The sequence below is a fragment of the Myotis daubentonii genome, chromosome 6 (genome assembly GCF_963259705.1).
Source record: "Myotis daubentonii chromosome 6, mMyoDau2.1, whole genome shotgun sequence".
Taxonomy (NCBI): Eukaryota; Metazoa; Chordata; class Mammalia; order Chiroptera; family Vespertilionidae; genus Myotis; species Myotis daubentonii.
The window spans coordinates 34,691,581-34,716,104 of record NC_081845.1 but is presented as its reverse complement, the minus strand read 5'-3'; the positions used below and the strand labels follow the sequence as shown (position 1 = coordinate 34,716,104).

Genomic DNA, 24,524 nt, shown 5'->3' with positions numbered 1-24,524 from the left:
TTCTGCTTAGTTTCTTCTTGCCTTGTCTGTCAAGGCACTTAATGCCTCCCTTAAACCTTAAAATTTGAGTGTGTTTTCCTGCTCATTTCCTTTGGCCTATACAGTCTGATTAATCTTCCTAATACAGGTGACTTTGTCCATCATCTTTTTGGTTGTTCACTGGATAAAACCCAATCTTTTACTCTTGAAAGCCCAGGCCCTTTCTGAGTTCCCAGCTTGGGTGGTTAGCTTCTTTTCCTCTTATTACTCAACACCAACCTCTATATCCTTCAGATCATTCTCTTTACTGCTCCCCATACTCCTTTACTCTCATCTCTATGTTTTTGCCAGCTTCCTGACTAGCCTTCAATTTTCTATATATCTCCTCCTTCAAGAATTCTAGATTCTATTGCTATCTTCCTGGGGAGGGTGATCCTGGTGGATGTGGAATTTTGGGGAAAAATCCTGATACACACCACACTCGTGGGTAGTAATAGGTTGGGTCCATTGCACAGGATCAAGGGTCATAGCTAGGCTTAGGGCTGACACTTGGGAGACATTGCATGTAGTGGGTGAGTGAAGCTATGAAGTGACCTCATGGCTGAACTCTGCCCAAGGTTGGCAGGCAGGGGAAAAAAGGGAAAAAAAAGATGACTGAGGATGTGAAGGCTGCTGAGGAAGTAGCCCAAGATTTAGGAGAATATTGCAGTGCACCTGTCCTCAGGTAAACAGTTCATTATGAAACCTGACTGAATATGAGGTCGATATTTTTCCTACTGCCACTGAGGATCTTTCATTCTCAAAGGCTCCAGTACTCAACCTATTGACTCTCCCTTTATGATAAGCCCAGTTATTACCATGGAGGTTTTGCTCTGTGGGATAAGCTGCTACTTCCAGACCACTCCTTTATATCTGAGATGCCTTAAATAGACCCATTGGGGGGCTTCTTTTTTTGGGAGGCCTCATTTCCCAGCCCTATGTTTGTAGGGCTGGCTTAGCACTGCCTCCTATGTTTATTTGTGGTGGTAAATCACACCCTACAAAGCATCCTCATGTCACATGACACTGAAGAGAACTACAGTGGGGCCTTGACTTATGAGTTTAATTCGTTCCGTGACGGAGCTCATAACTCAAATTACTCGTATGTCAAATCAATTTTCACCATTACAATGAATTGAATGCTGGGCTGATGTTGTGGCCTTCACTGTGACGTTCGCTGCGCCAACTAGCGGTGGGGTATCTGAAGCTGGCTCATAATCCGAATTTTAGCTTGCAACTCAATGCAAAAAATCGGCCGAGAGACAGCTCGTATCTCGAAAAACTCGTTAGTTGGGACACTCGTAAGTCAAGGCCCCACTGTATAGTTTTTAGTTGAGACCTCAACTAATGTGAATGAGTCGTCCGTGGTGAAGTGCAAAGACCACTGGATCAAAAGTCAAAGACCCAGTCACATTTTGGTTTAGTTTTGTAATGGGAACTTTCTGAATTTTGGTATTCCCATCTGTAAAATGAAGATAACTATGGGAAAGAACTTTATGAATATCTGGGCACTTAACAAAAATAAAGCACAGTTAATTACCTTCGGGAGGCTGATAAATTAATTCTTACAGTGCATTTTAAAGAGGAAAATAATAAAATAAATGACATTCTCATTAATTGTACAATTGGATTATGAGAAATATACGCCTGTTTTCAATATAAATAAAATTATAGTTTAATGGAAACTCCTATTAAACATTAGAATGCTAACACTATATTTTCTGTTCAAAGCAAGATGGCTCATTTACCAAAAACAAAAGGTTAACACTTATCTTGTTAGGCTGAAGTCTCTTGGAATGTCTGAGACATGAGAAAGCCAAACACGTAGTTCTAATGAGCTCCTCTAGGACAGAGGAGTGAAATCTCATTCTGATTTATAACCAGTCTCAGACAACATGCCTAGAGACAATATAGCAACCTCTGAATAAACTTTGCTCAGAGAAAACCAAAAATACTTGGTTAATTTAACATTCAAGATTCCTTTAAAATTTTTAAAATAATTTTTTATTTATTGATTGGTTTGAGAGAGAGAGAGAGAGAGAGAGAGAGAGAGAGAGAGAGAGAGAGAGTTAGAGAGGGAGAGGGAGGAAGGGAGAAAGAAAGTGAGAAACATCAATTTTTTTTCCTGTATTTCCAGTTCTTGATGCATTCATTGGTTGATTCTTTTTTTTAAATAGTACTTTTATTTTCATAGGTTGAAATGTAGCTTGTATGAGGCTTGGCTGGGGATTGAACCTGCAACCTTGGCATAACAGGCTGATGCTCTAACCAATTGAGCTACCCAGCCAGGGCCAAGATGCCTTTTCGGTTTTCTACAACATCATGAAGTGCTTGAGCCTTTGCTGAAATTGGGAGTTATTGCCTTTGGTCTAGGAATATAAACTAGAGAAAAACTACACCATCCAGTCCTGCTAGACCCTACTGTTAAACTGAGAGAGGTTAGCTGCTCTCCCAGCACCAAAGTCCCTTCCTTTTAGCTATGCCAGCTATTATGGGGATCTTAATCTTTCATCCGAGCAGTCAGACTGGTAATAGACAATTTATATAGAGTGAAAGTTTTTTAATTAAAAAAAGGTAAAAGACCTACAGTGATTTTAAGCCTGCCTTCATCTCCAGTTTTTAATATTTCAGTGTTTTTCATGTTGCGTTCCAAGAGCAGCATAATTATCGTTTTTCCAGATTACTAAAGCTTTAATAAACGCGGCATCTTAGCTGAACAAAGCAGAATGTCTACATAACAGAGTATGTGGCCAGAAGCGACAAATTGTAAAGACATCTGGCAGTTTCTCCAAAGCAGCACTAAGCAAAGAAGGAAATGATTCCCAAGCTGAAACAAAGAAATAAGGAAATTAAAAAAAAATAATAAAGATTCGTCCAAGTACTGCTCAAAGGCTTGTAGACGTGGTTACTGCAAGCCCCTGGTACCCATAAAAACAATAACAGAAACAATAGTAGCAAAGTTCATTAAAAATGACTGAACTTATATAGCAGAATTATTCCATGACCGTCTTTTGAGTATTAGCTCATTTATCCTGGGCAACAGCCTTATGAAGTGGACAGGAATTACAGTTTTTGAGCACTAGGCTCTCTGTTAGTTTCTTTCACATTTATTATCTCATGAAATACAACAGACTTGTGAAATATTATCCATTTTTTTTCTGATGGAAACTGAAGAGAGATGAGCAGATCATTTACCCAAGGGCATGTGGAAGGAAAATGTGGAAGAAGGATTCAAATCCAGAATTCTGTCACCCCGAAGAACGTGGCCCCTTGATTGCAATGCCACTCATCCAGCTTTGGATGCTCACCTGGGAGACTCTTAAATACTTGTTTATTGATTGACAAGAGCGGACAAAACCACTTAACTCCACCCAAATTACCTGCCATTGAACCTGGAAGTAGGGGACAGGAAGGTAAGAAAGAAAAGTAAAAGAGGAAAAAAGTTTTCCATAGAAGGATAGGTAAAAGAGGTCATTCAGGTGGTTTGAACCGGATAAAAGGAAGAATGTTAATAAGTAATGATGATAATAATAATAATAATAATAATAATGATGATGATGAAAGGTAGCATTTTTAAATTTACGAAATCTTTTTCATACTCATTATACCAGTTATAATTAAGACTGACCAGAATCATAGAAACTTCACTTGTTCTCCCCATAATTCAAGAACTGGCTTACTTTTTTGATAGCTTTCACAGTAGGTGATCAAAATAACACTGATTTTGTTGTTGTTGTTGTTGTTGTTAATCCTCATCTGAGAATATTTTTCCATTGATTTTTAGGGAGAGTGGAAGAAAGAGGGAGAGAGAGAAACATCCATGTGAGAGAAATACATTGTTTGGTTGCCTCCTGCACGAGCCCCAATCAAGGCCTGGGCTGGGGAGGAGCCTGCAACCAAGGTACATGACCTTGACCAGAATCAAGCCCAGGACCCTTTGGTCCACAGGCTGATAGTCTATCCACTGAGCCAAATTGGCTAGGGCTACATTGGTTTTGACTGCCATTTGATTCATGTTCTTATGCACTGATATCCATAAGATATTGGTTACATTTGTTAACTATCAACCATCCCCATCCTCTCCTCTCTCCTCCCCTGCAGCTCTCTCAGTGAATGGCTCCCCTAATGCCCACTGCAGTCACCCAACCCAGAAACCTTGGAGTCCTTCATCCTTGGCTCTATCCCTCCTGTAACATCCAATTAGCCAGTAAAATTCTACTTCCAAAATGCTATTAGAATCCACCTACTTCTCGGCACTGTTATTTGTTACTGCCTATGTTCAGGTCACGCTCTTTCTTTTAGAGCGTTATGTTCTCTCCACTATTAGCTTTGTTCTTGCATCAATTTATTCCCCATACTGATGCCAGAGTGGTCTTTCCAAACAAAAATTTGATCATGTTACCTTCAGGCTTAATATACTTTAATGGGTCCCTATCATCATTCACATGTTTTTAAAAGACATGTGAATGTCTTTTGCTTCTCTCCAAAGCAACTTCACCGGATCCCCAATGGCCACATATACAGATGTTAGCACGCAAAACAACTTGTGGTTCTTTTGAATAGGCCACAGTCAGTTTTGCTTCAGGGCTGGAAGCATAAGGTTTCTATAGCTTGGAAAAAATAACTCTGTGCCTCATTTATCAGGTCTGGGACACCAATAAAGGATATCCCAATAGGATACTAATAGCCTGCCCCACAGCACTGCTGTGAGGAGTAAATGAGCACGTAAAGTAATTAGAACACTGCTTGCCACATAGTAATACTCAATAAATGTTAGCCAGTCTATTAATGCTCCTATCTCCCCTCCTCCCAGGCCTTGGTTTAATTCCTGTCTTTTAGATCTTAGGTTCCTTGGGAAAGTCTTTCCTGATCACTCAGGGCTGGCCTACATGTTTCTCCTATGTGTCCCCACAGTATCCTCCCTCCCTCCCTCCCTCCCTCCCTCCCTCCCTCCCTCCCTCCTTTCTGTCTTTCTAGGACAGTGATGGCGAACCTATGACATGTGTGTCAGAGGTGACATGCGAACTCATTTTTTTGGTTGATTTTTCTTTGTTAAATGGAATTTAAATATATGAAATAAATATCAGAGATATACATCTTTGTTTTACTATGGTTGCAAATATCAAAAAATTTCTATATGTGACACAGCACCAGAGTTAAGTTAGGGTTTTTCAAAATGCTGGCACGCCGAGCTCAAAAGTTTTGCCATCACTGTTCTAGGTCTTTCTCCTCAGCTTTCTATGCCTTATTCCGGTTTCTCCCTGCACTCTATCACTGACTATATTCCCTAAATAATAGAACTTAAAAAAAGAAAGAGTGCAGTGCTATTATTTTTGGGTGATCTTGATAGCAAAAATACAACTAAATGTCTTAGAAAATCTTGTATTTAACAAATCTATAAAATAATTTATAATTAGTTTTTATGCAAAATAATACTAAAAGTCTCCATGCTTGGGAAGGCTAATATTTTCTTAAATTGCAGTATTAACATGTTTCAAAACTTTCCCTTTTCCCCCCCAGAGATACCTCTATACTCTGAATCTCAGATCTTCCTTTCAGGGCCAGGAGCTCCACTAAATTCTTACACTAAGATAACCAGCCATGTTTCATAATCAACAAATATCTACTGAGTACCAACAATGTACCAGGCACTGCAGATGCCAGAAACGCTGTGGAGAATAGGAGACCCCGACCCTGCCTCTTGTTATCTTCTAGTATTCAAGGTCAGCTCTCCATAATAGTGTAAAGGAAATTGCATCTTCTTTCAAGCACAGAGCCCAGGTCCTCTTAGATGGTTGTGAAGGAAGAATTCCCACAAACACAAGGTCTTCTGGATCTCAGGGTCTCAGCTCCTGACACTAAGATCCACCTCCTCCATGAAGGTTCTTGCCTTCTCCCCAAGTAACCATAGTCAAACCACTCTCCAAAAAGCACTGTTCTATCTTTTAACAGGACTCTTCAAGACCGCCTGCTAAGTAAAGACTTTATTGGGTGTGTTTGGACTAGACTTTGTCAAAATAAGTACTTGTGACCAGACAGGGCTTGTGGCCTGTGCATTAGCATGGGGCTCTGTGCTCAGAAGGGCCCAAGAGTGGTTTAATGCTTTGTTGTCACTGACTTGAAATTCCTAATAATTTCTGAATAAGAGGCCCCATGTTATTTTGAACCGGGCCACACAAATTATCTGTACAGTCCTGCAGCCAGACTTTCCAGCCTTCAGAGACTAGATTACTTATGTGTAGGTTATGGCTATTCCTGTGATGCCTCCTTCTTTCACCAGACCTTTGGCTTTAAGAGGCAGGCATTGTCTTAAGTGTACCACATAGGAACACAATCTTTCATATTTTCTTACAGAGCTGGAATTCCACTCCCTCTTATTTCTCTGAGTCCTGTGGTCTTCCCTGAGGCCCATTCCTTCCCTGGATTCTCAACACTTAGGAACATGGGAGCTACCCACAAAGCCTTATACTCCTAAGTGCCTTATCCATAGCAGAGCATGTGCCACACAAGGATGATGTTCACACACACACAAACCAGCAGGGGGGTTCATTAAAATAGATTAGTAATGGGAAACCCTTTGAGGTAAAGAGGGCAGTATCATCACCTGTAACATGCAGATGAGCAAATGCAGAGACCCAAGGGTTACAGCCATTTGCTCCTATCATAGGATAGAAAACTCTCTCCCACTCCCCTCCTCCCTTCAAAGCAAAACACAACAGGAAGCTCAAACCAAGTGACCTGCTATGTGACATTGGGTAAGTCACCTAACCTCCTTGATCTTCCAGGATGTTTCTTTACCCAAGAAACAAAGGGCTTAAAGGGATGAGTTCAGCAATCCTTCCTGGCTCTGAAATTCCCTTATTCTAAGGGATCCCAAGATTGGCCCTAAATGAGTATCCTTATATGAGAGATTAATGCAGGGGTCCTCAAACTTTTTAAACAGGGGGCCAGTTCACTGTCCCTCGGACCATTGGAGGGCCGGACTATAGTTTTAAAAAAACCTATGAACAAATTCCTATGCACACTGCACATATCTTATTTTGAAGTAAAAAAACAAAATGGGAACAAATGCAATATTTGTATTTGCATGTGGCCTGAGGGCTGTAGTTTGAGGACCCCTGGATTAATGTATAAGGAACCAAAGGCAATTGCAGTGGGGGGAAATTAGTGCCTGAGGTAAATCTCAGTTTTTAATTTCTTATTATCCTTCATTTTTAAACAGTCTTGACCTCTTTCAAGACGGCTGCATCACATTATACTATCTATTACTGTGAAAAAACAATCCTCTCACCCTAAAACATAAAATTTCTTTGAAAAGGTACTTAAGAAAGAGCCTACTGATTAGCTTTCAATGTGCCCTACTGTCTGAGAACCCAGAGGAATCACATTTTGAAAAAAATTAACCAAGGGCAGCTGAAGAAAATTGTCATAAAGAATTCTCTTTTCTTCTAATATAACCATCACATAAGAGAGCTGTAATGAGAAGGAAACAAATGAAGAGAGGCACAAGAACAAGGGCAGGGAAAGCAGCGCTCTGCACGCATCGAGCCGAGTGGAGAGATAGGGTGCACATGAAGAGGAAACTGGATACCATTCGTTAGTAGATTAAGCAGAAAATGTATTGGTCAGGATGCTCATAATTGCTCTATCAAATAGTGAAGGAAGCCATTTAGCTCTTTGTTTCTTCAGTTAACCGTGAAGGGTCAATGTTAGAAATAAAAAGGAAAAAAAGTTGATAAATTATACAGAACTGCAGAGTTTATGACTGCTCTGCGCTGAGTGCTTATCCTCCTGGGAATCATTGCAGAAGCAGCTTTGAGCAAATTCCAAATTTTCAAATGGGTTCTCCATTTCTTCCCTCCATTCAGTGTTTGATATCCTGCATACATAATTTATCACAGCTACCATTATTGTGTTAGCTTGAGTAGTCCTCTGGCTCTCTGTCTGCAGAAGGATACTCATTTTGCATTTGTAATGACCAAACTTAAAAGGAGCCAGTTAATTCTGCCTCTGTTCAGTGGTCTCATTTAGTAGAATGATGTCTTAAGGAAAGAGATGGGAATTGAATTTTATTTTGACAGGAATCTCAATTACTCTTAATCTCAGTATCTTATTGGTACATGTAACTAATGTTTATAGAAGAAGGGTGTGTGTTATTTCCCCCCTTCTAAACTTTCTTTGCACTTTATTCAGTAGTTGTTGGGAGTTTAGTAAATTTGTCCTGCTGGTGAGTTCAGAAGTATAATCTTTTACTCTCTTATATTGTGTTTATGTAGAAAAGCGTGAGTTGGAGAGGTAACAATTCTACAGATAGCTCAAACAGATCATCCCAGTAAGTTAAGCTCATGCAATTAAAGAGTCAAGTCAACTAAGTTCTCGCTGCCTTGTATAGTTGAAGTCAATTGTATAGTAATATTAGTTCTACTTTTTATACCCAATAATAGTTGAATGTATTTAATTTAAAATCAAGTGTAGTATTCACTGCCAAACAGAAAGTCAGCTTTTTAGTCTTATTTCCTATCTCACAAATTTTGTTTTGGTGAGGAACAAAGAAATAGTATATATAAAAATGTCTCTTAATTCCAAAAAGAGACTAAAAGTATGGAGATACTTTTATCATTACATCTTATTTGATTATAGTTCTCATTATCCTCTCTCAGCAATGACTTTTCTTCTATTTTAATCCCTATTACACTAAGCTATATATTTCTTTTATAATGACTGAAGATGAGGCTAATTTAACATTAAATATTTTAAATGAATAATTAAACCATTAGCAGACTGATTACACAAAAAAATGTGTATGTGCCACATTCAAATTACCAAGTTAGACTCAGAAAATTCAATTCGTTTAATATAATATTTAAGGAAATACTTATAGGTTCAACTTTATGAACGCTTTAGAGGAAGATTTTCTATTATGCACTTAATCATCATAAAAATACAATTTTTACAACACTACTGCTTATTTGTGTGGAACTTGACAGTTTTTAAAGCTTTAAAGCACCATTTTACTTTATTTTCAAAACAAAAATATGAAGGACACAAGATCTCTTTTATTCTCCATTCTATAGATGAAGAAGACAACGGGTAGCCCAAGTATTGTACCTAGGTCCACCTAGCTAATGCCCTGCAGAGTTCACAATGGAATCTAGCTGTATTGACTTTCTGTGTTTGTAAGAAAATTCATCCTCTTTCTATGAAGATTTGGCATTAATTTTAGTACGGGGACTGTATGCTCATTATCAGTGCAAATCTAATCCTGTGTTATAGGTTTTGAAAGAGTGCTGAAGTATAGAACTTTGAAGAAATGAAAGTGATAGAAAGTAATTTGGAATTAACAAGTGTTAATATATTTTTTCTCTTTCTCTGGTTGGATCATCAGTTTCTCCCAGAAAAATATCTTGGCAGAATGAGAAGGATTATAGTAGATTCATCAAGGGCAGAAAAAGAAGACCCCCCCCCCCAATTAATTAATAATTCCTGAAAAATAAAGATTATTATGCCCATTATGAACTTAGAATATTAACTCCAATCACCTCCTCCCAAATAATATGTATATTTTTGGTCAGGATTTTCATTTTAGTCTGTTTCCTCAACCCCTCCTAAATTAGGAATTATTTTTGTTATTACTGTTTTACACAATCATTGTTTGTTTAGATTTATCCACATTTGTCAATACTGTCTCTCACTATTCCTTTTTTATTGGTATAAGCTTTATTGATATACTAGTGGCCTTGCGCACAAATCTGTGCGCATGGAGCTCACTGCCGCTTGCCTCAGCTGGCTGCCCTGCCCTCCTGCTGATCGGTCATTATGTGTCACGGTGTAACGACCATTTGCATATTACCTCTTTATTATATAGGATAATTCACATAACCATTCTACCATTCTATCATTCTAATTCTTTCATTTAAACTTGTAAAATTTAATGAATTTTAGTATGCTCACAGAATTGTGCAGTCATCACAACATATTTTAGAACATTTTCATCACTCTCAAAAGAAACACTGTTCTGTTAGTAGTCACCTGCATGTCCCCTTGTCTCCCCCAACCCTGGGCACCCCACTACTCTACTTTCTGTCTCACTATTTCTCCTTACATTTCAGCGCTTCCATTTTCCTCTTGCCAGAAGTAGAATTCCCTCCCATTCAACGAACAAAAACTGACATTTCAAACCAAATACAGAAATATTTTCCTCAATTTCTTCTCCTTCCCAAAGGAAAAAAAAAATAGGTAGTACTTCTTGCCTTCGTGCTTTCTTTTAGTTGTTTTCTCTGTTAGAATGATCTAATTCCTGAAATATTTGTTAGCTGCTGAGGCTAGTAATGAGATGAAACTTAATTTAAAAGACTGGATTACTAAAATCTTCTGTAAATTAGTCTTTAAAAAAACAACAACACACCAAAGCATTTTAAGATGTCCAGTGTTCAGCAAAGCCCTCTAGGCCAGCACTCACTTCTAAAACCTAAAGAAAACAGAAGCTGGCAAAGTACAGTTAGCACCCAGGAGGCAAACAAATTCACTGGGACCAGGGAAATGTGCTGAGATGTCATAATAAAGGCCTCCTTTATGGAGTGGTGTTAAAAACTAAGCCAGGCAGTAGTCAAGGTGGTAAAGACACATTGTACTCAGTAATTCTGCTGCAGCGGGGGAAAGGGATTTCAGGGTGAAACTGAGTTCACCTGTGGTGTGTAGAGGTGACTGGGTACTTTAAAGGGAGGATGAGGGAGTAGCAAGAAGGAAGGACTGGAGCAGTGATGGCGAACCTATGACACGCGTGTCAGAGGTGACACGCGAACTCATTTTTTTGGTTGAATTTTCTTTGTTAAATGGCATTTAAATATATAAAATAAATATAAAAATATAAGTCTTTGTTTTACTATGGTTGCAAATATCAAAAGATTTCTATATGTGACACGGCACCAGAAAGTTAGGGTTTTTCAAAATGCTGGCACGCTGAACTCAAAAAGTTCGCCATCACCGGACTAGAGCCTCTAGTAGAGTCAGGAAATTACAAAAAGTGGAAAGGGGGGTTGGTTTCTGGGAATAAGCCATCTGGGTTTGTTAATTGGCACTTATCTAGAGGAAAAACAAATTTCTCATATCATCAGGACAGGAGGTAGTCTTGTAAATTAGAGCAAGGCATCCAACTAAATTAGGGACTGGGAGACAAGAGAGGGGGAGCTTCCTCTGGCGAGTGGCATTTCCAGGTCGTCAAGGAGACAGTTGCAGGTGGTAGAAGATTTATATCTCAAAGGGGCAGAGAAAAGGTTTATAATTGTAAGTTTTCTAAAGTAACTGCATTAAGAGGGAGTTTATGGGACTTTGTCAGGTTTGGGCTGGAGTAAACAACAAATTCCTTTGGCAGCACCAAAGGCAGGCATTTTAAGGAGGGCTGGAGTCCCTCCTTGGGTATGATGACTTAGGCTGCTAGAAGCCATGCTGGAATTTGTTCAAGTTTCTCAGTGTGTGTGAAGAGCAACTTCTAGGAACTGACAGTGACCTCTGGCCAGAGCCAGAAAAAACGGGGTCTTCATTCCTCCAGCCGCAAGCAACTAGACTCTGTCAATCACAAAAATGAACTTGGAAGCAGAGTCTTCCCCAGAGTTTCCAGATAAGAGCCCAGTTAAGCTGACAGCTCAACCTCAGCCCTGTGAGACTCTGCGAAGAATCCACTGGAGCCCCCCTGGATTCTGACCTATGGATCTGTGAGCTACTAAAGGGTGTTCTTTTTAAGTTGCTATGTGTGCAGTCGTTTGCTATGCAGCATCAGAAAACTAATACAGGCATATTTCTTCATTATCTGTAGCTTTAAGGGGAAAAAAGGCAGCAGCAATGATTTTTCCCCCACTGAAGCTTTCTTCTCACAGAGTACCGAGCGCCAAACAGCAAAAGCTTACCTTCAAGAAATACATTGTACCGCCAACAATGTTACCTAGCTCTTATGCTCAAACTTTGAACAGAGATGATGATGCAATTGAGTTTGCTATTGGCAAGAAAAGGTCAGGTTAGTGAAATGTCGAATACGTTTCAGTGAAAAGGCAGATCATTATATCTGACACTGTCAGTATTCCAAGTTATAATGTGCAAGCTACTATCTTTGTATTACTCTTGCAGAAATTAATCCCTGTGTCTTTTTCTCAAGCCAAAGCCATGTTCCCTAATGCTCACCTGTGAGCTCTGGAAGTGGCTTTTCTTCCTGCTGATGCTTTAAGTCTTTTTTTAAAAAAAATATATTTTATTGATTTTTTTACAGAGAGGAAGGGAGAGAGATAGAGAGTTAGAAACATTGATGAGAGAGAAACATCGATCAGCTGCCTCCTACACATCTCCCACTGGGAATGTGCCCGCAACCCAGGTACATGTCCTTGACCGGAATCGAACCTGGGACCCTTCGGTCTGCAGGCCAACGCTCTATCCACTGAGCCAAACTGGTTTCGGCTGCTTTAGGTCTTGTAGCAAGGAGGAACACTATTTAGCTAAGTATTGATGGCCCCTCTGTCCCCGATTTCTCCTCAGTCAGCTTTCCAGCTTATTTCTTATGACATGTCCACACAGACTCTCAATCTGACAAATACTCAGTTTCTGAAACATGCCAGATACTTTTCTAATTTCCCTCATACTCTTCTTTCCACTCATGCCCTTTGTTTTCTATTTCCATCTGTAGAAAATGTGCTTATCCTTCAATATTCAGCTCAAATGTCACTTCCCCCCAAAATCTTTTCTAGATTCATCCAGGCAGAATTGTATATTCCCTCTTTTGTTTTCTCAAAGCATTAAAAAACAGCTTTTGCTCTTTGTTTTTAAATGCTTCCTTCCCCCCCCCACAACATTGTGAAGTTATTGACATTAAGAACAACGTTAATACATATATGACATATATGTTATAAATATATGATAGATATATATACCCCCAAAACCTGACACAGTTTATTAGTAGATGTTTATGGAATTGAGGCTCCTGTCTAGTGAGAAAAACTAATCAGATGAATCAAAAAATAATTCTGCTTTTTCTTTAGCTCTATGAGTTGGTTTATTGCTGATTACTTTCTCCTTCAATTGGATTGTGCAGACTTGACATTTCTCCCAAACTTCTTAACACATGAGCCAACCACTATGGTCCATGCCAATCACTTCAAACCCAGATAGTTTCATCAGGATCATCTCGTTGTCTAGTATCCATAATATTCTCACAATCTGACATAGTCCTACATACCAGAACCTCATTCAGTTGCCTAAAAATTGCTTTTATCAAGCCACTCTTAACCTCAAAACCCAGCAGTGTCTCTCCATAGCCTAGAGCTGTACTGTCCTAGTCACTGGTCATTAGCCATTTGCACAAGGTCAAATGTGATGAAACTGTTAAATGCCCACAGATTTTTAAAATCCTATGTAATAAAACCCTAATATGCAAATCGATCTAATGGCAGAATGACCTAACGACTGGTCGCTATGACACACACTGACCACCAGGAGGCAGACGCTCAACACAGGAGCTGCCCCCTGGTGGTCAGTGCGCTCCCACAGGGGGAGCGCCGCTCAGCCAGAAGCCAGGCTCACTACTGGCAAGTGCAGCAGTGGTGGCGGGAGCCTCTACTGCCTCCGCTGCAGGTGGGCAGTAAGGAGAGAGGGGTCCTGGACTGTGAGAGCCTCGTACTGCAAGAGGGATGTCTGACTGCTGGCTTAAGACAGCAGGCAGATATACCCTGAGGGGTCCCAGACTGCGAGAGGGCACAGGCCAGGCTGAGGAACCCCCCCTCCCCACCAATTTCATGAATTTAGTGCACCAGGCCTCTAGTATACTATAAAAAGGAATGTAAAGTATCTCATTAATGATGTTTTCTATTGATTATATGTTGAAATGATGTTTTGCCTATATATGGAGTAAAAGGAAATATGTCACTAAAATTAGTTTTTCCTATTTATTTTGCTTATTTTTAATGAGAACATTTAAGTCTTACAATGATGTATGTCCCTTGCATTATACTCTGCTAGACAGTGTTAGCCAAGTGCATGATGTCCCAGCACCTGAATCTGGCACTGGATTCACGTTTAGCCTGAATCTTCTTTAACAGCCGCATCTCTCATCTCACACATCTAATGTTGTGTGTTTTTTCCCCAGAAACCCTGTTCTTTTCCTTTCCCTCTGCCCATACTATTTCTTGTATGACCTTCTCTTCTTCCATTTTGCTTATCGAAACCCTATCCCTTCCAGGCATGTGAGCTCCACTGCCTACAGGAAACCTTCTCTGATCTCTTCAACTGAAATGAATTTTTTCTAAAGGAAGGATTCTGACATGTAATATTTGTGAATATTTTTTGTCTCTTCCATTACATTGTAAGTACATAGAGAATAGGGAGATTTTAATGTATCTAAATATACCTCCACAAATAGCATAGTGACTTCCCTCAATGACTCAGTGTGTGATGCATAAATGAATGGAGAATTTCTATTTAGGAAATGGGTTATAAATTCTATACATGTTTATGTAGGTATGTTATACATACTATAAATATTATTTCATAATTTAATGAGAGGGGAAGACCAGCATGTAGATTCTCTGAGTCTTTGGAGGAGAATAGAGAATGAAAATCTGCAGAGACAAAAAAGACCCAGAACATTAGAACTGGAAGAGACTGAATAGGGTATCATGCCTGTTTCCCTCTTCTTACAAATGAGGAAGAGAATTCTAGCTGGCGAAGCTGAGTGCCCTCTGCTAGACATAAACCACATGTGAGATATACTGCTGCATCTTCTGGGCTCAGTACAGGACCTCATGCTAAAGGGATCAATAAACATTGGTCCAGCCAAGCCGGTGTTGCTCAGTGGTTAAGCATCGACCTATGAACCAGGAGGTCATGGTTTGATTCCTGGTCAGGGTACATGTCCCGGTTGTAGGCTCAATCCCCAGTGTGGGCATGCAGGAGGCAGCCAATCAATGATTTTCTCTCATCATTGATGTTTCTATCCGACTCTCCCTCTCCCTTCCTCTCTCGGAAATCAATAAAAACATTAAAGAAACAAACACATTGGTCCAATGAGTGGATGAATGAATAAATGAACAATGCAAAGTAAGCACACCTAGTGAACTGAAAATAGACTACAGCTCTGACTTGCAGAGTAGCGAGAGTTTCACTCTACCGTGTAGAGAGGGGAAGGAAGGTTGGGAAGCAGTAGGGATCTATGTTTAAAACATTCATATTGTCCGGCCATTAAATTAGCCATTCAACAGTTTTTCTGACAATGGCATCTAAGAATATGTAGATTTACAAGAGTAAATTACATTTTTCCTTTCTGTTCAGGTACCCCGCGCCCCGCCCCCCATGATGGTTAGTGATTATTTTGCTGACCTCATTATCTATGCAGATGAAAAGTATGTACCTGCTTTCAGTAATTTTCAAAATAGCAGTGAAGGATTTTCATTGATTACCCCCATTCTTTCTTATCTTGGTCTTTTTTTTTTTTTAATACAAATACTTGTTGCTTGATATGTTACAAAGCATTTCTCTTACGTGCATCATAAAATTCTCAAAGGAAGCTTATTGGGTATTCTTAGCACCCCCACTTTGAAATGTGTAACTCAGAAAAGTTAACAAACTGATCAAACATCATACAGCTAAGAAGAGTTGGAGGTGTATGTGTCTTCTATATTATTTCCAAATGTCATTACTGCTTCCCCTATTATTTCCAGTATTACTTATAAATAAAAACACACATTTGTTATACAGTGGATGCGAGGCATTATTTGTTGGCCAACCTCATGCTCTTAGCTTAGCCTCACCAGCTAACTTCATATTCTTCAGAATATTCTCTTCAAAACATAACTTTGGGGCTTAGTATGCATGGAAAGAAAAAAACAACCTTTCTCTTAATAATTCTATCCAATATTACAACTAGAGTAGCTGCTAAATTGGCTCCCCAAAACTTTATATTGAGAGTACTCTTGCTACATTTCTGAAACTGCAGTGATGAGGAGATAGTTATTGACATTTTTGGGGGACCAGTTCCTGTGGAATTTCCCCTCTGCAAAAAAATAGACTTATGAAAGCTTCAAGATTTTGATATGTGAGGCTTAGGCTTTAATGATTTTTCTTTTTAAAAAGAAGGTGAAAGAATGCAGGTTATGATTTTAAATAGAATAGATAAGTAGGACAAAACTAAACAATGAATCGCAGTTGATGTTGTTTACACAGGAGTTTTATACATCCTATACATTTTCCATCTGTGTAAGGCAATTTTCTTGTTATTGAGGAACTGACCCAATTTGACAATCTGGCTTATTAGTATGCTAATTCTATGTAAAACAACAACAGTAGTTTTTCCCATCTATTTCTTAGCAAAAACACTTATTCTGAAGTGGCAAATGAATGAGTCAAAAGTCACCCCCCCCCCCCTTCTTCTCTCCCTTTGTTTCTTCCTTTCTGGTCCTAACTTGGACCAACTAATGAAAACAAAATTTAGAACATCTATTATTATGGAAAACTTGTAGATTATGCATATTTCCATGGGTATGGTATATTCTACCTTTTAGTTTTAGAAAGCTTGAGTAAATGTCTACTATCCCTTTATGTTCCTCCCATCCCTCCACTTCCCTTTTGAGTATGATGGGTTGATTGAAAAATAAAATGAAACAGTTCCAAAATATGTGGACTTACATTATGAAACCCTTAGTGTTAAAAATGAATGTATTTGAATAGCAAGAACCTATTAAAAGAAGAAGTAAATATTAATGAATTCATTTTGCTAATTAATCTGAACATGACTAACATTGTCCAGGCTAAAACTAGGCAATAAAATTGCTTTCTTAACAGAGTTCTCTTGATTATAATATCCTATTTCTCCAGTATTCACATGTCTATCTACTTCAAGAATGTTTCTATCAAGCTTTTATTACAAATGCCAATACTGAGTTATGTAGGAGGAAACAGTGACAAATACTTTCCATGTAGGGGGAAAATAGTATTACATCCATTTCAGGGGGCCCAATTATAACATCACTTTCTATTTTAGTCCTTATTTATTTTCCAGTTGTTCAGGGGTTGGGTAGTATTTAACAAGCAGTGCCCCGGTGTGTAATTAAGGTTTTCTTGTAGGATTAATAAGTCATGTCTCATTAGCCCCACAGAGCTAGAGGTGTTAATCTTCACCTTGGCATTCTAATCTTGAAATAAGTTTGTGGATCGAGTATTCAAGTGTGTTGAGCAAACAATTTTTTTTTTTTTCCAATTGCTTTTTTATTTATTTATTTTTTTTTTAAATTAAATCTTTATTGTTCAGATTATTACATTTGTTCCTTTTTTTCCCCCCCATAACTCCCCTCCTCCCAGTTCCCGCCCCACCCTCCGCCCTCACTCCCCACCCACTGTCCTCATCCATAGGTGCACGATTTTTGTCCAGTCTCTTCCCACATCTCCCACACCCCCTCCAAGAATATTCAGTCCATTCCCTTTCTATGTCCCTGATTCTATTATAATCAACAGTTCATTCTGTTCATCAGATTATTTATTCACTTGATTCTTAGATTCACTTGTTGATAGATGCATATTTGTTGTTCATAATTTGTATCTTTACCTTTTTCTTCCTCTTCCTCTTCTTAAAGGATACCTTTCAGCATTTCATATAATCCTGGTTTGGTGGTGATGAACTCCTTTAGCTTTTCCTTATCTGTGAAGCTCTTTATCTGACCTTCAATTCTGAATGATAGCTTTGCTGGATAAAGTAATCTTGGTTGTAGGTTCTTGGTATTCATCACTTTGAATATTTCTTGCCCCTCCCTTCTGGCCTGCAAAGTTTCTGTTGAGAAATCAGCTGACAGTCGTATGGGTATTCCCTTGTAGGTAACTGAGTTTCTTTCTCTTGCTGTTTTTAAGATTCTCTCTTTATCTTTTGCTCTTGGCATTTTAATTATGATGTGTCTTGGTGTGGTCCTCTTTGGATTCCTTTTGTTTGGGGTTCTCCGCTCTTCTTGGACCTGTAAGTCCATTTCTTTCACCAGGTGGGGGAAGTTTTCTGTCATTATTTCTTCAAATAGGTTTTCAATATCTTGCTCTCTCTCATCTTCTGGCACCCCTATAATTCTGATGTTGGTACGCTTGAAGCTGTCCCAGAGGCTCCTTACACTATCCTCGCATTTTTGGATTCTTTTTTCATTTTGCTTTTCCGGTTGGATGTTTTTTGCTTCCTCGCATTTCAAATCATTGACTTGATTCTTGCGCTCCTCTGGTCTGCTGTCGGGCGTCTGTATAATATTCGTTATTTCAGTCTGTGTGTGCTTAATTTCTAGTTGGTTCCCCAATATAAGATCGAGGGTCTTATTAGTTTTCGTGTAGATCTCATTAAGTTTATCGGCAGCTTCTAAACAGTTCTTGAGAGACCTTAAAAGTGTGGTTCTGAACTCTATTTCTTCCATTGACAATTTTGTCCTGTTGCTTTGTCTCCGCATTTTGTTATGCTTCCTTGGTGCACCCCCTAGTGGTCTTTGTTCGCAGTCTTATAGATAAATCTTGATTGTTGTAGCTAATTCCAGGGAGGGTTTGACCTCCAGGCCAAGTGGCTATGAGAATCAGCTGTGTCAGCAGTGAGAGAACTTCTGTCCTCTAGGGAGGTGCTAATCTAGCCTTTGCCTGAGGCTATCCGGCAAATGCCTTTGCCTGAGGCTATCCGGCAAATGCCTCTGCGCAGGGCTTGGGCGGGGCGGGTCGCACAGGATCAACAGGGTGGGCCGGAGAGAGCAGTTATGGCGGCTCTCAGTCCTGTCCCAAGGGGCTCTGCCTCTCTGAGTCCCAGCACCCGCTGCAAAGCTCGGAGAGAAAGCTGCACTCGCTCTGACCGAAGCCAGACAGTCCCGCTTCTCCCGTTTGAGTCTGGGTCCCTAAAGACTCGCCGGGATCTGGTGCTCAGAGTCTGCGACTCCCTCCCGATTGAAAACAACAACCGCGCCCTCCACCGCCAGCCCGCTCCGCGCACTCCGCACCTCAGAATTTGACTTCAGCACTGCGCCTCCTCTGAGTGTCCGTGTGCGTTTCTCTTTCCTCCTAGTTGTAGGACTTCCACTCAGCCAGCGTTCCTGTGGTTCTGGGTGATGTCCCTTCCGTTTTTTGGTTTCACTTTTGAAGTAGTTGTTCAAAGCAGCAAACTCCGGCGTTAACCTATGCCGCCATCTTGGTTCTCCCCTGAGCAAACAATTTGATGAAAGCCACTGAGTCTTCAGATGCCAGTCCCATATTATTGATTGAAATGCATTTCCATATAGAAATGCTTAGATGTGTCTTTTCAGATGCACTAAGCAAGGATCTGGAATGAGCATCAGAGGAAGCTACCATCGCGTGGCCTTTCCCAGCAAAGAAAGTAGAAAAGGCCTTTGCATTTTTCCTGAGTTACCTGTTTTTGTCTATGACAGACTTTCCCCCCCCCACACTGGGGAAGCATGTAGCTTCACCGAGTCTTTGCAGGAGGATTTTGATGAGGCCGGAGCACGGCAGCCGTGGAGAACTCCTGTTCTTTTTCTGGTAAAGATGTGCAGGAGGTTATCCCATGCACAGCTGCTGGCAACTTTCTCTGAGAGGAATGGGCTCAGTTTCATAGTGATACGGCAGATGTCAAAACAATTCACTTCTAAACTCTTTCTCAGTTAAAATCATCCTTGACTTGTCTCTTTGTTTCCTAAAATAACATTGATTCAATAGGCAAAAGAATAGTCAGTGAAGAAAATATTAAAAGCCAAGTGTCATCTCTTTGATCCTCAATCATGCCTTTGTAAAATTAGAGACCTGGGCTAGATAATCTCTTAGGCCCTCCCATTTTTAAGATTCACAGTGCTGTCAATATAGTGGTATAATTCATGCCTAGCCCTTTGTTGTTATATCCCAAGTCCACCACACATAATGGGTGCTCAATAAATACTTGTTGAATGAATGAAGTGGGGCCTTGAAATGCATACGTCATAATAGCAAGTGCTGGCTGAGACTTTATATTGAACTCAGCAGTAGGAAGCCTCTACACAAGAAGTTCATTTTATCATTGGGTAAATTATCTTAAATAATCTGACACTTTGAAAACCTACAGAATATTCTGTGATAAGTGGGTACAATGCATGGGGCAGACCCTATACAAGGGCTTAGAGAAGGTCACGAGATCTCAGATACAATTTGGTAGCCATTCTGGTTTTGACAGATAGAAAAATGAAAATAATAATATGATAAAGATTAATAAATATGTGTATACTTGCTAGATGTCAAATATTTCATATATATATATAAACATTTAATTCTTATATAATAAAAGGCTAATATACAAATTGACCGAACAGCTGAACGACCAGTTGCTATGACGTGCACTGACCACCAGGGGGCAGATGCTCAATGGAGGACCTTCCCCCTGGTGGACAGTGAGCTCCCACAGGGGGAGCGCCCCTCAAACAGAAGCCAGGCTCATGGCTGGCGAGCACAGTGGCGGTGGTGGGAGCCTCTTCCGCCTCCGTGGCAGCACTAAGGATGTCCAACTGACAGCTTAGGCCCGCTCCCCAAGGGATCCCCCGAGGGCTCCTGGACTGCGAGAGGGTGCAGGCCAGGCTGAGAGACCCACCCCCCACCCCCGCAAGTGCACAAATTTCATACACCAGGCCTCTAGTATCACTATAAGATTGGTATGATTATCTGCATTTTACACGTAAGTGAATTTGGGGAAGTTTGATAACTAGTAAAAGAAGGTCACAGAGCTAACAAATGGAAGAGGAATTTGAACCCAAAACTGACTGGTTTTGAAAACTATGATCCTCCATAAGCTACCTGGACAGGAGGTACACGGGGTCATGGGAGAACCTGGGTCCCAGGTAGAATACTACCTCTTTTATGAAGCTGTTCCTAGTGAATATGCACTTGCTTACCCTCTTTACTTACCCATCCCTAAGAGCCTGGAAAAGTCCTCATACATGACCTCATACCTCTTTTGCCCTTTGGGATTTTCTTGACTTGGATGCTTTCTGTCTGCCTGTCTCTGCTTATCTCACCTTTGATATTTACATTTGTTCATGCTAACCAACCTGGGTTGACTCTGGGGATTAGTTTTAACTTCTAGGATATAACAACACTGTTCATTTCATCCACTTTCTCCCAATTTCTGGCTTTGATGTGTCCTTCATCTTCTGAGCTCTGTTATGGATACATCTTGTCTTTCTCCTTTTCTGATATATACATCTGTCTTCCCCTAATTGATAACTAGTAAAGGAAGGTCACAGAGCTAACAAATGGAAGAGGAATTTGAACCCAAAACTGACTGGTCCCCTCATTACCTGGTCTACCTGTTCTGCAGTTTCTATTTAGTGTGAATGAGGACATGCCTGATGCTGATTTATTCAGACATGAGGCAGTAAAGCTTGCCCAAGGGTGGAGAGGTTGCATAAATGGAGAAAAAGTGGGGAGTAGAGCTGATATTTTGAAGAAACGGTCATTAAGATTTGGAAAAAGAGTGGGTATAACATATGACATTTTAGGATTATCTCTAGTTTTCAAAAAATCTTGGTTTCTTGGGGGAAGTCAAGAAGAGGTGCCCCCCCAAAGGATTTTGAGTCATTTTCAATTGTTAATTAAATATTCACATAAAATCAAACCTCATATGGACAGGAAAGTAACCAGCAATAATACAATGTTATTATGATGTCATTTAGTATGAAGTATACTTGGGTTTTGCTCTTTCATAATTTCCAAATTATGAACTGAGATTTCTCAGAGGCATATGAGACTCTGAAGAACAAATTTTTGTAAGAAATGAACACTATAACCTTTCCTGAATGGACGTTGAAGATCAGAAAGAGTAAAATTGCTCCTCCCCACTCTCATGTAGATATTTTCAGGACAACTATTCTTATTCTAATAATCCTAAGCTAGTATAATGATGGTCAAGTTATAGTATAATGGAATTTTCCTAAATTGACAGAAGTAAAGGCACCCAGAACTTTCACATTTTAAAACACTACTTTTTAGGCTCATGTGATGGGCAGTTGGATTGCTCCCATGATACTTGGTCCCTGACATTCATAATCTCCTCCCCTTGAGCATGGGTGCGACCTGTGACTCAGTTGTAGCCACTAGAATTTGGCAAAGGTAATGGAATATCACTCTTGTGATTTTATTACTTTACATACATCTCTGTCTTGCTAGCAGGTTTGCTCTAGCGTCTCTGTTGCTGGCTTTAAAGAAGGGAGCTGCCACGAACCCGCAGCTGCAAGAAGATGAATGCTGGCAACAGCCACGCCAGCAAGGGAGCATGCCCTTCCCAGCTGAGCTTCCCGATGAGAACCAAGCTCTGGCTGACACCTTGACTGCAGCCTTGGGAGACCTGAGGCAGAGGACGCAGCATGCCCAGGCTCAGATCCAAAGGGATGAGGAGATAATAGATGTGTGTTGTTTTAAGCCGCTAAGTTTGTGGGAATTTGCTACACTGCCTAGAAAATGACTACAATTTACTTTTGCTCCTTCTCGCTTATTGGATCTATACACTAGTGATTAGTGCTTCTGTCTTTCCAGGCACCATGCCGAAGGCCTAGGAGTCATTCTGGGCTTCTTTCCAGACCTTATGCCTAATATCTAACCATTCTGCACAGCCTGTGATCCTGTGTTCTACCCAGTTCTTTTCCATGCTTCATACCCTCTAATAGAGTGAAACTCAGACTGCACAACTCCGTCTTTCTTCAGGGCTGAAGCTCTGAGATGTTCATGTGAGCTCACTCACAAGGAAGGTGGGGGAGGCAGTAGTGTTGCCAAGGGCAAGGGGTAAATAGCCCCAAATAAAACTGATTGGATGCTGAGCTGAGGCAGGGAGGTGCCAGGGCCTTTGCTCAGACCCCAGTTAATTCCACTGTTGCCTAGGGCATTGATGGCCCAGAAATGATCTCTACTGTAGAGGCCCTTGTACAACTTGTCTACCAACTCTCATCATTTCCTGCCTGGACAAAATGTCTCTGATTTGGATCTTATTCCTCCTCAAATTTATTCTCTGTTGTTAGACTAATTTCTTTTATTTATTTATTTATTTTGAGAGAGGAAGAAAAAGCAAGAGAGAGAGAGAGAGAGAGAGAGAGAGAGAGAGAGAGAGAGAGAGAGAGAGAGATATCAATTTGTTGTTCCACTTACTTATGCATTCATTGGTTGATTCTTGTATGTGCCCTGACCAGGCATTGAACCCACAACCTTGGTGCATCAGGACAACACTCTAACCAGCTCTGCTACCTGACCTGAGACTAGACTCATTTCTTAAAACCCAAACTTGACTATCTCACAACCTTTCCACTGGTGTTCAGGATAAATTCAAACCCCTAAGTGTAGCCCTCAAAGCCTTCCATAGTCTGGCTGGCCCTGGCACATCTCTGGGTCCATTGCTTATGCTCCCACCTCTCACTCTGAGTGCCAATGACACTGACAGTTTCTAGTATAGTGTCCAGGGCGCATTCGTGCTATTTTCATTGTTCTTTGCAGGTTGAAGTTGTTCTCTCTCCTCCGTCATTGCTTAGACTGACTTCACCTCACCTTTTAAGGGTTTGGGGGATCCCACTGGAAAAGCATCAGAGCTACCTGAAATTGCTCACTTTATCCAAGGGCCATCACTCTTCAGCCCATCCTCAAATCTTCACTGTAACTAATAGTAATGTTAGTAAGTTTTAAACATGCTGCATGACTGCCTCAAAGATAATGCAGTCTAGGTGTCATTTCATATGTCTTTTTCTTTGGCCAGGTGAAAGTATAATAAAGATATGCCTCTGTATAACAATGATATTAAAACTAACATCCATTTGGGAAAATGTGTTTTTACAATTTAATATGGGAATTTTATTTCCAATGATGGTGTTTTTCACAGTGTATCTCTGAATTGTTCTGAGATAATTGAGAAGTTCACAAGAGAAGAAACTGGTCATTTGAATTACTAGAGATAATTATTATGATTATATTTTTGATGCCAGAAACTTATACAACATATGTGGGACATGAAAAGAAGTCCAATTGGGTTTAAAAATGGGGGCCTGTGTGGGGGTGAGAAATCAGCAAAATATGTTTAGGTAACCAAACTGGTCCAAGTAGTTAGTAAGGAAAAGAAAGAACTAACTTTATTCTTTAGTTTGGAAATTTACTAGGAATACAGGTGCCACTAGGGGGCTCCCTAATATTCTACAATTGTTGGGAGACTTGACTCATAGCAAGGGCAATAGAATAATGAATAAGAGAAGCCTTGATCAGACTGTCAAACCTCAGAGGGAAGTAGGGGAGGTTGGGGTTAAGGGGGCGAGATCAACCAAAGGACTTGTATCATGCATATAAGCCTAACCAATGGCCGCAGACACCAGCGGGGGTGAGGACTTGAGTGGGGGGATGGGGGGACAATGGGGGGGATAAAGACACATATTTAATACCTTAATCAATAAAGAAAAAAAATGCTTTATAATTTAAAGAAAATTCCATAGTAACGTTAACATTTGCATGTTTGTATAAAGCTTGAAAATGGAACTTTATTA

The 24,524-nt window shown here is 40.1% G+C and overlaps 1 protein-coding gene across 8 annotated transcripts in view; it reads right to left on the bottom strand.

The window, feature by feature from the left end:
* The window catches only part of HS3ST5 (heparan sulfate-glucosamine 3-sulfotransferase 5), a 253,186-nt gene that overhangs the window by 9,699 nt on the left and 218,963 nt on the right, over positions 1 to 24,524 (bottom strand). For 4 of the 8 annotated variants that reach the window (XM_059700647.1, XM_059700649.1, XM_059700650.1 and 1 more), the window contains exon 4: positions 3,699 to 3,774. The exons of the other annotated variants lie outside the window; for them this stretch is intronic. The gene's annotated coding sequence lies outside the window, so the exon portion shown is untranslated. The remainder of the gene's footprint in view (positions 1 to 3,698; positions 3,775 to 24,524) is intronic. 8 annotated transcript variants of the gene reach the window in all.